General features: G+C 43.3%; 5 non-coding genes across 5 annotated transcripts; 2 read left to right on the top strand and 3 right to left on the bottom strand.

Annotated features, from left to right (window-relative positions):
* Positions 1-6,817: 6,817 nt before the first annotated feature.
* LOC117434582 (small nucleolar RNA U3) lies at positions 6,818-7,032 on the top strand. The gene has a single exon (XR_004549074.2). It is a non-coding gene; the product is annotated as a small nucleolar RNA U3 (small nucleolar RNA).
* Positions 7,033-13,010: 5,978 nt separating this feature from the next.
* trnas-aga (transfer RNA serine (anticodon AGA)) lies at positions 13,011-13,092 on the top strand. The gene has a single exon. It is a non-coding gene; the product is annotated as a tRNA-Ser (tRNA).
* Positions 13,093-13,258: 166 nt separating this feature from the next.
* On the bottom strand, positions 13,259-13,331 carry trnai-aau (transfer RNA isoleucine (anticodon AAU)). The gene has a single exon. It is a non-coding gene; the product is annotated as a tRNA-Thr (tRNA).
* A 296-nt stretch (positions 13,332-13,627) lies between these two features.
* Positions 13,628-13,709, bottom strand: trnal-cag (transfer RNA leucine (anticodon CAG)). Its single transcript has one exon. It is a non-coding gene; the product is annotated as a tRNA-Leu (tRNA).
* Positions 13,710-14,819: 1,110 nt separating this feature from the next.
* LOC117434573 (small nucleolar RNA U3) lies at positions 14,820-15,034 on the bottom strand. The gene has a single exon (XR_004549072.3). It is a non-coding gene; the product is annotated as a small nucleolar RNA U3 (small nucleolar RNA).
* Positions 15,035-16,287: the final 1,253 nt, after the last annotated feature.

The raw sequence follows: 16,287 nt of genomic DNA, 5'->3' as shown, positions 1-16,287 counted from the left end.
AGTGCAGTACTTTATTTTGTAGATTTTGAGTATTTGTTTTTGTTTTCGTTTGCCTTCTGTTTCTTATGATTTATTGCCATGGCGTGTGCGCCATAGGTGAGCACTGAGACACCTTTACCATCGTTGGTAACAACGGGGTCTCAGTGCCACCTGGTGGCGAGAAATAAATAGTGCACCCAAAGGGTGTTTAGAACCCAAACTTTCTGTCTCCGGTGTCAGTGATTTCCCCCACCCTTCCACACGTGGTGTCAGAAGTGGGATTCACTGGCATTGCCCATTAAAAGCAGTGCAACCACAGAAGGTGCCAACATGTATGCCACACAATTTGCGGCGATGATGGACTTGTTATGTCAGACCCTCACTGCTGCGGTGCAGGGGGCTGCTAGACCCGCAGGTCCAGATCCCAGGTTGCAGAGACCCACCAAAATGACGGCTGATGATCGCCCTGAAGCCTACCTGGAGGTGTTCGAGGCTATGGCGATCTCGGCCGGGTGGGACCAGGCACAGTGGGCTACCTGCCTCTTACCCCAGCTGACGGGAGAGGCACAGGCAGCCGCGAGGGCGCTGTCCCCGGAACAAATGATGGATTACCCCACCATAAAAGCGGCCATCCTTAATCGGGTGGGGGCCATGCCAGAGGGATATCGGTGAAAGTTCCGGGAGGCGCAGTTTTTGGCGGAGGAGCATCCCAGAACCATAGCCCACCGCTTAAAGGATTACGCTCTGGGCTGGTTGAACCCGGACGCGACCACCAAAGCCAGGTTGGTGGAGGTGATCGTGGTGGAGCGATTTCTGGAGTGCTTGGCTCCGGGACCTCGGCTATGGGTACAGCGGCCGGCAGAAGTGGGGCTACCGGATCGTTCCCTCAACTGGCCCCGGAGAGGGCGAAGGGACTGGGGGGACGGGGTAATCGAGTATTTGGTCGGGGGGTGTCGGCGGGCGCTCCCGGCCCGGGAACTGGGGCAGGGTGGGGTTACCCACGGGCTGCTGCGGTGTCGGACCGGGGTCTCGCACGGACACCTTATCGGCGAGCCCCTGTTATGGCTCCGGTATTTCCACCTGCTGTCGAAGCCTCGGGGAGAGAAACTAGCCCACCGAGGTGTTGGACGTGCAGGGAGGTGGGCCACCTCGCCCGGGACTGTCCGGTGATGGAGTGTGACCTCGGCCGACCAGGTAAGCACGTTCAATTACCTCAGTCACTTCAGCACAAGGGTTTTGTTATTCCTGTGACCGTGGATGGTGCAAAAACCCAGGCTCTCCTGGATTCAGGGTGTGGTCAGTCTCTAGTACAGGAGAGCCTAATCTCACCGGGGCATAAACATATACTGGGACGGGTGCATATTAAATGTATTCATGGGGATGTACGCTCCTATCCCAAGATCAGTGTGAATATGACGATTGGCCAGCAAGTGACGCAGGTGCAGGTAGGATTATGTCCTCAATTGCCAGTGCCGGTAGTTCTGGGACGGGACTGTGAGCAGTTTAAAGATTGGTTAGCTGCCCTGACAGCCCCGTCCTCCTTATTGGCTAAGAAAGAGGAAGTAATTGGAGAGATTTTTCCCTTTCGTGATCCGGAGTGGTTTTGTCATAAATTTAAACCCCGTAAAACTAAACGGGAGCGTCGGATCGCTAAGAATGAGGGCTGGCAATGGAGGGGGATCGGAGAAGTTTCAGGTGGGGGCGGTTGGTGAAGAGTCTGGGGGGGAGACCGCGGAGCCAGCGCAGGGGTCTGGCTCTGCTGCCTCTGCTCGGGACCGATCTGACCCCGAGTTGGAAGCCATGGGAGCTGATTTCTTAGCTCGCTCCCGTGACTTCCGACTCGAGCAAGGGCGTGACGACGTGCTGGGCAGACTCTTTGACCAAGCAGCGGTGGTTAATGGTCGGGTGGTCGAGCCCAGACGCGCCGCCACGTACCCTCACTTTGAAATCAATCGAGACCTTCTGTACCGGGTTGATAAATTACCCCAGACCGGGGAAGTGCGTCATCAGTTGCTCATTCCTCAGCCCTTTAAGGAGGATTTGTTGCAGCTTGCTCACGCTATTCCCCTGTCTGGTCATTTGGGAAGGGACAAGACTAAAGCGAGGCTCGTGACACGGTTCTATTGGCTGGGGCTGGATGGTGACGTCAGACGTTTTTGCGAACGCTGTGGGGAGTGTCAGAAAGCTAGCCCTAGAGCCGTCCCACACGCCCCACTGGTGCCATTGCCCCTAGTGGAAGCTCCGTTTGAGCGTATTGGAGTGGATATAGTGGGTCCGTTAGAAAGGAGTGCGGCGGGATACACACACCTATTGGTTATTCTGGATTACGCTACGCGTTATCCCGAGGCCATTCCCCTCCGATCTGCGTCCGCTAAATCTGTTGCCAACGAGCTCGTGAAGGTTTTCTCCCGGGTGGGAATCCCCAAAGAAATACTGACCGACCAGGGTACCAACTTTATGTCTCGGCTAGTCCGCGGAAAATGTAAACTTTTGGGTATTAAGACCATTAGGACCTCGGTTTTTCACCCTCAGACTGATGGTCTTGTGGAGCGATTTAATAAGACCCTCAAGAACATGTTGCGCAGATTTATTGATAGTGACGTGCGCTACTGGGACCAGCTGATTCCGCCCCTTCTCTTTGCTATCAGAGAGGTACCCCAGGCGTCCACCGGTTTTTCGCCATTCGAGTTGTTGTATGGACGGAGACCACGGGGTGTACTCGATCTGGTTAGAGAGATGTGGGAGGAACAGCAGGACAATTCGACTAATACTGTCCGGTATGTGTTGGACCTGCGCAAACGTCTGGAGTCGGTGGGAAAGTGGGCGCACGACAATTTGCAACAGGCTCAGCACAGACAGGAGACCCAATATAACAGGGGGGCTCGGTTACGCACGTTTCAGCCGGGGGATAAGGTGCTTCTATTGTTACCCAGTTCAGAGTCCAAACTCCTGGCAAAGTGGCAAGGTCCGTTTGAGGTTACACGCCGGGTTGGGGCGGTGGATTATGAGATCTGCCAGCCGGAGCGACGGAGAGAAAAGCACATTTACCATATCAACCTGTTGAAGCCGTGGTTACAGCAGGAGGCTTTGTTAGTGGCGCAAGCAGATGACGTCACGGACCTGGGACCTGATCTTTCTGTGTTGGCGAAAACAGGGTCGGTACAGATTGCAGAAAATCTGACACCAACACAGAAATGTCAGGCTCGGGCGCTAGTGGCGGAGTTTCCTGACGTGTTTTCTCCCGTCCCGGGGCAGACTCGAGTAGCCCATCATCACATTGAGATTGAGCCGGGGGCGCCAGTTCGCCAGAGGCCGTACCGGATACCTGAGCGTAAAAGGCAGGTAGTGAAAGCGGAGATTGATGAGATGCTTAGACTGGGTGTAATAGAAGAGTCCCAGAGTGACTGGAACAGTCCGATTGTGTTAGTGGATAAGCCGGATGGATCAACTCGATTTTGCATTGATTTCAGGCGAGTTAATGAAAAATCGAAGTTTGATGCTTATCCCATGCCCCGAGTAGATGAATTGCTGGAGCGTCTTGGTACGGCTCACTTTATGACGACACTGGATTTAACGAAGGGGTACTGGCAGATACCCCTGACTCCGGAATCCAGAGAGAGAACGGCGTTTTCGACTCCCTTCGGGTTGTACCAATTCAGGACCATGCCCTTTGGGTTGCACGGAGCACCAGCCACTTTCCAGCGGATGATGGATCGCATTTTGCGGCCCCATCAGCAGTACGCCGCTGCTTACATAGATGACGTGGTGATCCACAGTGAGGATTGGCCGGGTCATCTGCGTAAGGTAGCGGCGGTATTGCAATCCTTGCGGGAGGCTGGGCTCACTGCTAACCCAAAGAAATGTGCCATTGGGAAGAGTGAGTCGGAGTATTTGGGGTATCGAGTAGGGAGCGGCCAGATCAGACCGCTGATTGCTAAGGTGAAAGCCTTGGCTGACTGGCCGGCCCCTACGACCAAAACCCAGGTGCGCTCTTTCTTGGGACTAGCGAGCTATTATAGGAAGTTCATCCCGAGCTTCGCTACGCTTGCTGCTCCCTTGACAGACCTCACCCGGAAGGCTGCCCCAAATACGGTTCAGTGGACGGAGCCGTGCCAGAGGGCCTTTCTCGCCTTGAAGCGAAGGCTGTGCAGCAAGCCAGTGCTGTGCAGTCCTGATTTCGGCAGGAGGTTCACCCTGCAGACGGATGCGTCAGAGACAGGTCTCGGGGCAGTGTTGTCTCAGGAGGTACGGGGAAGCGAGCACCCGGTCCTGTATATCAGCAGGAAGCTCCTGCCCCGCGAGAAAAACTACAGTACCATCGAGAAGGAGTGTCTCGCGGTAAAATGGGCAGTCGAGTCACTCCGGTACTACCTCCTGGGACGACACTTCACCCTGATTACAGATCATGCCCCCTTAGCATGGCTTCACCGGATGAAAGATAACAACGCCAGAATCACGCGGTGGTACTTGGCCCTGCAGCCCTATGCCTTCAGGGTAGTCCACCGAGCAGGGAAACTGCATCAAAACGCAGATTTTTTCTCTCGGGAAGGCATGGGGTTGTAGGATTTTCGAATGGACCGGTGGTGCCATTCTGAGGGGGAGGATATGTAACAGGGGGAGACCTGTGCTGACTCTGCTGGCGTGTTCACAGTGCTGCAGGAAGAGGGCAGCAGTCGTCCAACAACCGCCTGTCGGTCATGGCCGTGACACGGGAGGTGGGAGTGTGTGTGTGTGTGGACTCTCCCTCTCTCTGAATGGCTGGGAGGCGGGTCTTGGGGTGATTGTTGGCCCTATAAGATAATGCTCTACTGTTTCCTCAGGTCTGCCAGATTTTAATGAATGGGCCAGCAGAGACCCTACGGACGGACAGAGCGGGGCTGGAAGAGAGCCGCGCGCGACTTGAAAGAGAAAAACAAAGACGCCGCGCACAGAAAGAATAAGTGTAGCGGGGAAAATAAATGGGCAGAACCCCAAAGTATATAGCGTAGCGAGGGAACAGTGGGAGTGTAGGATGGAGTCCCGGGCCGTGCGGCTAGCGACGGTTGGGGTTTGTTTTGCTGCTGAGTGCAGTACTTTATTTTGTAGATTTTGAGTATTTGTTTTTGTTTTCGTTTGCCTTCTGTTTCTTATGATTTATTGCCATGGCGTGTGCGCCATAGGTGAGCACTGAGACACCTTTACCATCGTTGGTAACAACGGGGTCTCAGTGCCACCTGGTGGCGAGAAATAAATAGTGCACCCAAAGGGTGTTTAGAACCCAAACTTTCTGTCTCCGGTGTCAGTGATTTCCCCCACCCTTCCACAGTGTGTAATAAATTGTTTTCTGCATTTTTCTTTTGCTTTTGTGATACGCTACTTTCTCCAGTTTTAACTATTGGTTTTAGTATGTGTAAATATACTTTGCTTTTAACGGTGCCAAGTAAAAAATATGTATATGCAAAACATATCAAAATGTAATATCACAGCACCTCTTACTATGATTTCTGTGTGGGGGTGTAATGTTTAAATGCTTTTAAAATGGCAAATAAGTTGTTTTCTTTTTTGTTTTTTCTTTTTTGCTTTTAATTACCTCTTTTAAACTTTCTCCTTTTTTCATTGTGTCTTATGTAAAATACTACGACTTTTATGTTGTCTGCACCAAGCATAAGTTAACATAAGCATTAATGTTGTCTGCACCAAGCATAAGTTAACATAAGCATTTATAAAACTTGGGTACCCACTATCCCCTGATTACATAAATAACATATTAAAAACAGATTTTTGTACATATCTTATAAAAGATGTGCAATAAGTTTATAGGCATATATAAGCCTATATTCAATAAGCATATATGTCTTGTAACAACCATAAAATCCCCAGCCCCCTCATTATATATTCATAAATTCATAACTCCATGCCCCCTCATTATATATTCATAAATTCATACACATAAGGTCACAAAAAGGTCAAAAGGATCATAAATCAGACTTTTGACATAAGCTATAGTAATATTACTACTGTGTTTGTTCAGAATATGCGTGAATCCTGAAAACGTCTTGCTAATATGTGAACAAAGCCAGCATTCACTTTATTGATCACCATGTGGATTATCCGCTACTGGAACACAGATGATTGTGTTAAAGATGTGAATAGACTTTCAATGTACACATTTTAGAACTAAACGTTTGTTGAGACAGTTCAAGCGCTGTAGCAGTGTTTACCTATTTCATGGATGTTTGCCTTTTCGTCTTACTCTGGAAAAAATAATAAAAGCAATAGAAAAAAGTAGGCAAAACAATTTTTGAGAACCGCATTTGGGTGAAAAATGAACAGTTTCAAAACACATTTGTAAAGGCATTGGATTCTATTATGGTGTTTCCGAGCTGTTGAACGTTTCTCATTATATACAGGTTTACTGGCTTGACAGAAAGGCGATTGACGAAAAGAATGCCTCGTCCCTGTGTGGGCTTGAAACAGCAACGTTTTGGTTAAGCCGAACGCGCTCACCGATTACGTTGTTTTATTAGATAACACCCTCGGAGCCCAACAGAACACTGTATGCATATAACTAAAATATTTACGGTTCAAATGGCAATCGTATTCATCAGATTTTAAGCACACACTTGGTGGACTTTACACTGCAAATGAGGCAACTGGCTCGTACTTTTAAATCATACGAGAAACTTGAACCCAATTAAGCTTTTAACCGCCTGCAGTCTGGAATGAGTTTGAAATGTTATTGTAACACCTCAATGGGCTACAGCAATTGCATTATATGAAAGTGCTCCTGTTTATTTGTCACCGGCACAGCTACCGGTGCCACTCAGAGTTGGAGGGAGACGGTCGGCCAGTTGCACATAAAACAGTACTTTCAGGGATCATTTTTATAGTTATTTGCTAGCGAAATGCATTTCTAAAGTGTTTGGACTCGCTATCCACGAGGAAAGGTGAGAGTGTTCGTTTTTGAGCATGAAGAAGACAGCGAGTGTTGTTTTTGGCTAACTGCTCGCTGTTATTGATGACCGCTCCAGTGTTCCTTAGGGGGCTGGAGGAAGCGGACACGTTCTGAGTTGGTATCTTACCAAAAGGTACAAAAGACAAACTACAGTTGCAAAGCACTGCTGCTTTTTCGATGATTGATTAAAACTATCAAACAGACTGAAAACACGGATCGCATTAATTGCGATTGGTTTGATAAAAAATAGGCTTACATAACAGGTATTGTGTATAGACAATGTCATATACACAGAAATGAACACGGACAGTGTTTATTAAGGGCTGACTCATTTACATGTTCGAGAGATCTAGGTGTACTGGACAAATCTACTGGATTTTTTTTCCATGTCGTAATTGTGCCGCCTGTGATAATGCGTTTGCGTTTTACAAGCCTGTGGCAAAGTGCCCCCCCGTGTATGTTATATGTTACGTGTTGTGTGTAAATGTTGGTGTATAGGCATTGGTACACGGGATGTAAGCGGGTCTGTGTTTCACGTGTGTGTAAATTGTATATTTGTAGTTAGGCACGGGGATGGCACATCACATCACGTGCAAGTAAAAAGTAATATGTGAGCACGGGGAATTGCACTTTAATTAATTCACGTGCAGTTGTACCGAGATTCCAATTGAATGATTGACTAGCAATCGAATCTCGGTACAACTGCATAAAAGCTGCATGTTTTCACTCACTGGGGGTTGGTTTCGGTGAGTGGAGAACGGGTTAGGAGACGGAGGGAATTGTAACAGTAAAATAAGTAGTAAAAGAAGCTCACCGTGTTTGTCTGTGTAGTTCGTTTTGTTTGTCTGTTTATTTTGGCTCAAGTGCCGTGTCCTGTGTTTTTGTTGCAAGCCGTTTATTTTCTGTATGTTTATTCATTAAATGCTGAGCGCAATCACGCGCTAAGCTTAACCAAAACCCAAATCTCTGTCTGTTTGTTACTTCCTGCATCTGGTCTGACGCCACCCACTCCGGCCGTCTTTGTGACAAAGCCATACAACAAAAAAAGAGTACAGTGTCTTACAAGTGATGACCTGTGCTTCAACGCATGTCATTTATTTGATTTGTTGTCCTTGCCATTTGCAATATGTTGGTAAAACTACTAGACAGTTACGATTGCGCATTAATGAGCGAGCATAAAAGTTCAATTAGGAGAAAAGATATCCATTCACCACTAGCTAGATATTTTGTAGATGCCAAACATTCCGTTTCAGATCTGAAATACCGTGGCAATCAAAAATATTTCATACTCGAGGAGGTGATAATCTCGATCAAAAACTATTACAATGTGAATCCAAATGGATCTTCTATCTCCATACGGTACAACCCAAGGGATTAAATGAAGAGCTAGGATTATGATGTTTTATGTGATATAATGTGCAACCATACTTGTCTTTCATAAGAGCTGAAAATAAATTATAGCACTTTGAGATTATGTCTGTTATTAGCAGATTGTTTATAAATGTACTCAAATATGTTACAACTTTTCTGTCTACGAAATATATCTGTAACATTTATGTAATGCCTGTGTGGTTTTTTCATGAAGTTAATTTGCTAACAGACTGTTCTGATTTGTTTCTAACCGTGAAGCGATCGCTCTGTTTGCAGTATATTTTCTTTCAGTAAGAGGAGTGTCCTTGTGATCCCATACAGAATGCGACAAGTCGCCCTCCTTAATAGAAACAGAAAAAGAATAAGTACACGCACACGCCAGGTGATTTACTGCAGCGTCAGACATTGGAGGTTCAGCAGTGTGCTGCAGTGTTGTGCAAAGTTGTCAGTGTAAGTCAGGATGGCCAAGCGGTCTAAGGCGCTGCGTTCAGGTTGAAGTCTCCATGGAGGCGTGGGTTAGAATCCCATTTCAGACAACTCTTCTTGTTAATTTATTTCTAAAACGTCCACCGAATGCTTGGAAATTGTACTTATTTTTCTTGTTAGTATTCAAATCACGGGTTTTTAAATGAGAGAAAGTCACCGCAAGCCCGCACCCTCGCCACTTTCTTCACACTGTTAAACTGCCTCATAAAGATCAGGCCTCTAATTATGCCTTTCCAATACTTTGAATGTTTTATTGTTCAGTTTAACATATCTTAAAATCTATCGTAGAATCAAAATGTCCGCAGGACTTGTTTTTCTCGGGTTTTAATAACAAGCTTCGTGTGTGGCCAGTTAGCTCAGTTGGTTCGGGCCTAAACCGCCCTAAACCATTTCCCATTCATTCTCTATGGTAGTGCTAAACCACTGCAGATGTAATACTGCTGCCGCCGCTACACGGTTTTGGCGCTGTTGTGCAGGTCTGTGCCTAAACAAAAGCTCCCGCCTCGAGCTCTGCAGAGTGAGTACAGTGAGTGAGATATCAACAACATAACATGCACGCATAGCTCGGAGTGAAACATGTAAGAATGTGGTTATTGTTGTATATTATTGTTGTTGTTGTATGAGTAAGTAAACTTAAAAAGGAGCTATTCTAACTATATTTATATAGCGAATAAAAACGTAATATATAAAGATATAAAAATCATTAATTTCTGTATACTGCAGTTTAACCTCCTCTGAAAAACATTATATAAAACATATATATATTTTTTTTTTCCCAATTTGAAATGCCCAATTTTTTTTTTTTTAAGGCTCAGCTCACCGCTACCACCCCTGCGCTGACTCGGGAGGGGCGAAGATGAACACACGCTGTCCTCCGAAGTGTGTGCCGTTAGCTGCCCGCTTCTTTACACACTACGAACTCACCGTGCAGGCAAGCCCGCAGGCGCCCGGCCAGACTACAGGGGTCGCTGGTGCGCGGTGAGCCGAGGACACCCTGGCCGACCTAACCCTCCCTCCCCCCGGACGACACTCGGCCAATTGAGCGCCGCCCCCTGGAAGCTCCCGTCCACGGTTGGCTGTGGAATAGCCTGGACTCGAACCGGCGACGTCCATATATAAAACATATTCTATATACATTTTATATTATTAAACATCATTCTTCTATAAACATCACAACTTTCTCACGTAGCTCGGAGTGACAGGTAAGAATGTGTTTATTGTTATTATTGTTAATTATTATAGGAGTGAGTAAATGTCAAAAAGGAGCTATTCTAACTATATTATATAAAACTAATATTGTTTCCAAATACCGTTAATGTGGATTGAATGTGGTTATAACTGATTTTATATTATTATTATTTGTTTGCTTAGCAGGTGCCTTATCCAGGTTGACTTACAGTTACAATTGTAATTGCAATACTTTACAATAACTTAAGTGCAAGTATAACCATGTAAATATCGTTTAAAAAGCATTATAGACAGTGTAGGTAACTGAAAGTTTTAAAGTGTAAATATAGTTACAAGTAAAAGCAAATGCAATATAATTACAATTAAAGCAAATGCAACCTGGGCAGATACAAAGAAGTGCCAATCAGACAACTGCAAGAACAAAACAAATATTTGCTGGCTAGCTTTTCTGTGTGTTTGATTTATAGTAAGTTCCTAACCAGTGTGAAGAGAGTTTCTTAATGTACAAGACATGTCATCTCACACGAGGACCACAAAGCAAAGCTCAACAGTTCAGGCAAAGCAAACAGCGCAATGATATCTCTTATTTATACAACAGACAGAATAACTTATACAACTTATATAGTAAACTACATCATGCTGTTTCTGTTTTTTCCTTTTATCTACCAGCAAGTCCATCTCTAGGGTTGGGGTTAGAGTTATGTTTAGGAATATCTGAAGGAATTCATGTTATGTCTGTTAATGTACTGGCCACACATTTTTTATTTATTATTTTAACCTGTTTGTTTTTATCAAAATTTAAAAAAGAAAACAAACCAAGAAAAATAAAAAAAATAAAAGTCAATCAATATCGGATCCAGAAGATTAATTCTAAATACTTGATAAAATAAATAAAAAAGGTGAAAAAGAATAATTATATATATATATATATATATATATATATATATATATATCCAAAAATATATAGTGACATATAAGAGGAAGTATAAAATTAATGGACCTTAATTAACCACTCTTCAGATTTAATCAGTTTCAATCTTTCCTTTCAACTTTTAGATTACTCAGTATTTATATGTAGCATTATATATTTTAATTCAAAAAATGAAATATAGATATTTAGTATCAATGTTTAAATAGCTAATAAGACAGGGTTCAAACAGAGAGACATAAGGGAGACCACATCACAAAGAATCATATCAGTAACACAAAGGAGTTGGGGAAAATTAAACAGTGACAAAACAATAAAAATAAAAATTCACACGAAAAAAACAAACAAAAAGTGTTCACACCAAAAAATATATATAAATGTTACTACTAAGTTCAAAATATCAAATATAATCAAAGTGATAAAAAAAACAGTGAGAAAAAAAGAAAGGGGATAAAGGAAATGTGAAGGGAATTATTAACTGACAGAATCCATATAATCCATCTCCTCTCAGGAAATCTGTTTTTCATTTAAACCTAGCTTTTCTATTTGTTTGATTTATAGTAAGTTCATAACCAGTGTGAAGAGAGACACGATTTTGCTATCGAGACAGCATTCTTTTCGTCAATCGCCTTTTTGTCAAGCCAGTAAACCTGCATGTAATGAGAAACGTTCAACAGTTCGGAAACATCACAATAGAATCCAATGCTTTTACAAATGTGTTTCCAAACTGTTAGTTTTTCTCCCAAATGCGGTTCTCAAAAAATGGTTTGGCCTACTTTTTATTATTAGTATTACTTTTTCCAGAGTAAGAGCAAAAGGCAAACATCCAGGAAATAGTTCAACACTGCTACAGCGCTTGAATTGTCTCAACAAACGTTTAGCTCTAAAACGTGTACATTAAAAGTCTATTAACATCTTTAACACAATCATCTGTGTTCCAATAGCAGTTAATCCACATGGTGATCAATAAAGTGAATGCTGGCTTTGTTCACATATTAGCAAGACGTTTTCAGGATTCACGCATATTCTGAACAAGCACACTAGAATATGGTAATGAAAGGACAGGAAAATTACTGGTTTATTGGCTCTGGTCTTGTCTCATCACCTTGATTACTGTCCGTAAGAAAGTGGCATTAATCAAAAACCTAATTATGTAAGGTTACTAATGCGCAAATACGCAACATATTTAAACTTCTTCACAATTTTAAATCTTCCCACATGAATTTCAAATACTTACTGACAATTACGGCCCTTTCCCAATGTAACACTCGGCTGTGTTTGAACACCATCGATGGCTTGGATATGATGTATTAAACCACGATACTATTGTTCCCACTTTCTTTAGTACTACCAAATGTGCTTTTCGTGTAAGCCCTTGTGGCCTCATGGATACGGCACTAGCCTCTTAAGCCAGGGATTGTGGGTTCGAGTCACATCTGGTGTGTGTTTTTGTTATAGCAGGCTGTGTGGTCTAGTGGTTATAGAAAAAAAGGCTTGTAACCAGGTTGTCCCCCGGTTCAATTCCTACCTCAGCCACTGACTTATTGTGTGACCCTGAGCAAGTCACTTAACGTCCTTGTGCTCCGTCTTTCGGGCGAGACGTAACTGTAAGTGACTCTGCAGCTGATGCATAGTTCACAAACCCTAGTCTCTGTAAGTCGCCTTGGATAAAGGCGTCTGCTAAACAAATAATAATAAAAATGAACATAATTATGGTATGTTTTATTGGCATGTGATATTTTGTAGATCTTGTTATCTGCTAATTCCGCTCACGCTAGCCAGAACATGCTCGAGTACTCTGGCAGCAGCCATGAAGCAAGTCCGTTTTTCAGTTGAAATAAATAACTACTTTGTTTTTGTGTACGGGGGTGTTTTGAAAATATCTTTTAAATAGCTACGTATTTTGAAATAAAGATGTATTCATTATTATGAACGTTAACAGAAAGTATATTGTATTTACATTTCCCACGTCTGCTTGCCTTGTACAAATCGGACAGAGATTCAACAAAGGCATTTGACTTCGGTTCATTAGTTAGCCTATACTGCCATCTACAGCATTACAACGGTTGTCGTTTAATTCTTTTGACTTCTTTGGGATATTCTCACAAACAACTGTGCGAGCATGTAGTCGTGGCCGAGTGGTGAAGGCGATGGACTAGAAATCTATTGCGGTTTCCCAGCGCAGGTTCGAGTCCTGCCGACTAGGTAAGCTTTGTTTTTAATTGTATGTGTTCATTCCTAATACATGTCTAAAGCTGAGGAAGTCTGAAATATTACTGGTTGTACTTCATACCGCTGCGGTTCATTTTGTTAAAGAATGTTCATTTTGGCACCATTACAAATGCTGTGGTTTCTTTAAAGAAGAAAAGTCATGCTCCATACGGGGATCGAACCCGCGACCTTGACGTTACTAGCACCACACTCTAACCGACTGAGCTAACCGGCCACAAACTCAAAGCTTGTTACTAGAACCCGAGGAAAATAAGTCCTGCGGACATTATGCTTGTTCTACCAAGATGTAATGTTAAACTGAACAATAACACATTCAAAGTACTGGAAAGGCATAATTAGAGGCCTCATCATAATGAGGCAGTTTAAAAGTGTGAAGTATGTGGTGAGGTGAAGGCTTGCGGTGACATTCTCTCATTTAACGACCTTGTGATTTGAACACTAACAAGAAAAACAAATCAAATTACCAAGCATTCGGTGGACATTTTAAGAAATAAATGAACAAACAGATTTGTCAGAAGTGGGATTCGAACCCACGCCTCCAGAGAGACTGCGACCTGAACGCAGCGCCTTAGACCGCTCGGCCATCCTGACTTACCCTGACAACTTTGCACAACACTGCAGTACACTGCTGAACCTCCAATGTCTGACGCTGCAGTAAATCACCTGGTGTGTGCGTGAACTTATTTTTCTGTATCTATTAAGGAGGGCGACCTGTTTCGTCGCATTCTATATGGGATCACAAGGACACTCCTCTTACAGAAAGGAAATATACGGCAAATAGAGCGATCGCTTCACGTTTAGAAACCAGTCAGAACAGTCTGCTAGCAAATTAACTTCATGAAAAAAAAACACACAGGCATTACATAAATGTTACAGATATGTTTCGTAGACAAAAAAGTTGGAACATAATTGAGTACATTTCTAAACAATCCGCCAGTAACAGACATTATCTCAAATCGCTATCATTTCTTTTCAGCTCTTATGAAAGACAAGTATGCTTGCGCATTATATCACAGAAAATCCTAGCGCTTTATTTAATCCCTCGGGTTCTACCGTATGGAGATAGAAGATCTATTTGGATTCACATTGTAATAGTTTTTGATCGAGATTATCACCTCCTCGAGCTTGAAATATTTTTTGTATGCCACGGTCTTTAAGATCTGAAACGGAATGTTTGGCATCTACAAAATGTCTAGCTAGTGGTGAATGGATATCTTTTCTCCTAATTGAACTTTTATGCTCGCTCATTAATGCGCAATCGTAAGAGTCTAGTAGTTTTACCAACATTTTGCAAATGGCACGGTCAGGAAATCAAATAAATGACATCAGTTGAAGCACAGGTCATCACTTATGAGATACTGTACTCTTTTTTCGTTGTATGGCTTGTAAAATTCTTAGTTTCAGACGCATTATCACAGGCGGCACAATTACGACATGGAAAAAAATCCAGTATATTTGTCCAGTACACCTAGATCTCTTGAACATTTAAATGAGTCAGCCCTTAATAAACACTGTCCGGGTTCATTTCTGTGTATATGACATTGTCTCTACACAATGCCTGTCATGTAAGCCTATTTGTATCAAACCGATCACAATTAATGTGATCCGTGTTTTCCGTCAGATTGGTAGTTTTAATCAACCATCGAAAAAGCAGCAGTGCTTTGCAACTATAGTTCGTCTTTCTTACCTTTTGGTAAGATACCCACTCAGAACGTGTCCGCTTCCTCCAGCCCCCTAAGGAACACTGGAGCGGTCATCAATAACAGCGAGCAGTTAGCCAAAAACAACACTCGCTGTCTCCTTCACGCTCAAATACGAACACTCTCACTCTTCCTCGTGGGTAGCGAGCCCAAACACTTTCAAAACGCATTTCACTAGCAAATCACTATAGAAACGATCCCTGAAAGTATTGTTTTATGGGCAAGTGGCCGACCGTCTCCCTCCAACTCTGAGTGGCACCGGTAGCTGTGCCGGTGACAAATAAACAGGAGCACTTTCATATAATGCAATTGCTGTAGCCCATTGAGGTGTTACAATAACATTTCAAACTCATTCCAGACTGCAGGCGGTTAAAAGCTTAATTGGGTTCAAGTTAAAGTACGAGCCAGTTGCCTCATTTGCATTGCCTGCCTTCCTCCTTTGCACTGTGACGTCTATCAAAGGTGTGCTTAAAATCTGAATACGATTCCCATTTGAATCGTAAATATTTGGTTTCCATTTTAGCTATATGCATACACACTGTTCTTTTGAGCTCCCAGGGTGTTATCTAATAAAACACCATAATCGCTTAGCACGTTCGACTGTTAACCGAAATGTTGGTGTTTCAAGTCCACGCAGGGATGATGCTTTTTGCATTTCTTAATCGCATTAGAAAATGGCACTATAATACGTTTTTATTTCCTCCAATTACACTGAAGAAAGAATGTGCTGTTTTTTTAATTCAAAAAAATAATTAAGAAAAAAAACCTAGTCGTGCTGTTTGCAAAAACCCGGTATAGAAGCAGGGACCTTTACAGGCTAACGCTCTCCCAAAGCTATTTCAGCTTGACACGATTTTGCTATCGAGACAGCATTCTTTTCGTCAATCGCCTTTTTGTCAAGCCAGTAAACCTGCATGTAATGAGAAACGTTCAACAGTTCGGAAACATCACAATAGAATCCAATGCTTTTACAAATGTGTTTCCAAACTGTTAGTTTTTCTCCCAAATGCGGTTCTCAAAAAATGGTTTGGCCTACTTTTTATTATTAGTATTACTTTTTCCAGAGTAAGAGCAAAAGGTAAACATCCATGAAATAGGTAAACACTGCTACAGCGCTTGAACTATCTCAACAAACGTTTAGTTCTAAAATGTGTACATTGAAAGTCTGTTCACATCTTTAACATAACCATCTGTGTTCCAGTAGCGGGTAATCCACATGGTGATCAATAAAGTGAATGCTGGCTTTGTTCACATATTAGCAAGACGTTAGCTGTAAACAAAACTACCACTTGAGGGTGCAGTGCATAGAAAAGGAATAAACATTGAAGCTTCCTTTCCTGTGTTCTGGTCCTTGGATGATCATCTGGGAGGGTGGTCGGTGTCACAGAATCTCAAAAGAACCTGTAGAAAGTGTGGAAAACGGGTGGGTTAACATTAGCACACATAGTTAAGTGTTTGGTTTAGTATCA

Source organism: Acipenser ruthenus, chromosome 29 (assembly GCF_902713425.1).
Source record: "Acipenser ruthenus chromosome 29, fAciRut3.2 maternal haplotype, whole genome shotgun sequence".
Taxonomy (NCBI): Eukaryota; Metazoa; Chordata; class Actinopteri; order Acipenseriformes; family Acipenseridae; genus Acipenser; species Acipenser ruthenus.
The sequence above is the reverse complement of the archived record's forward strand: the minus strand, read 5'-3'. Positions and strand labels throughout refer to the sequence as shown.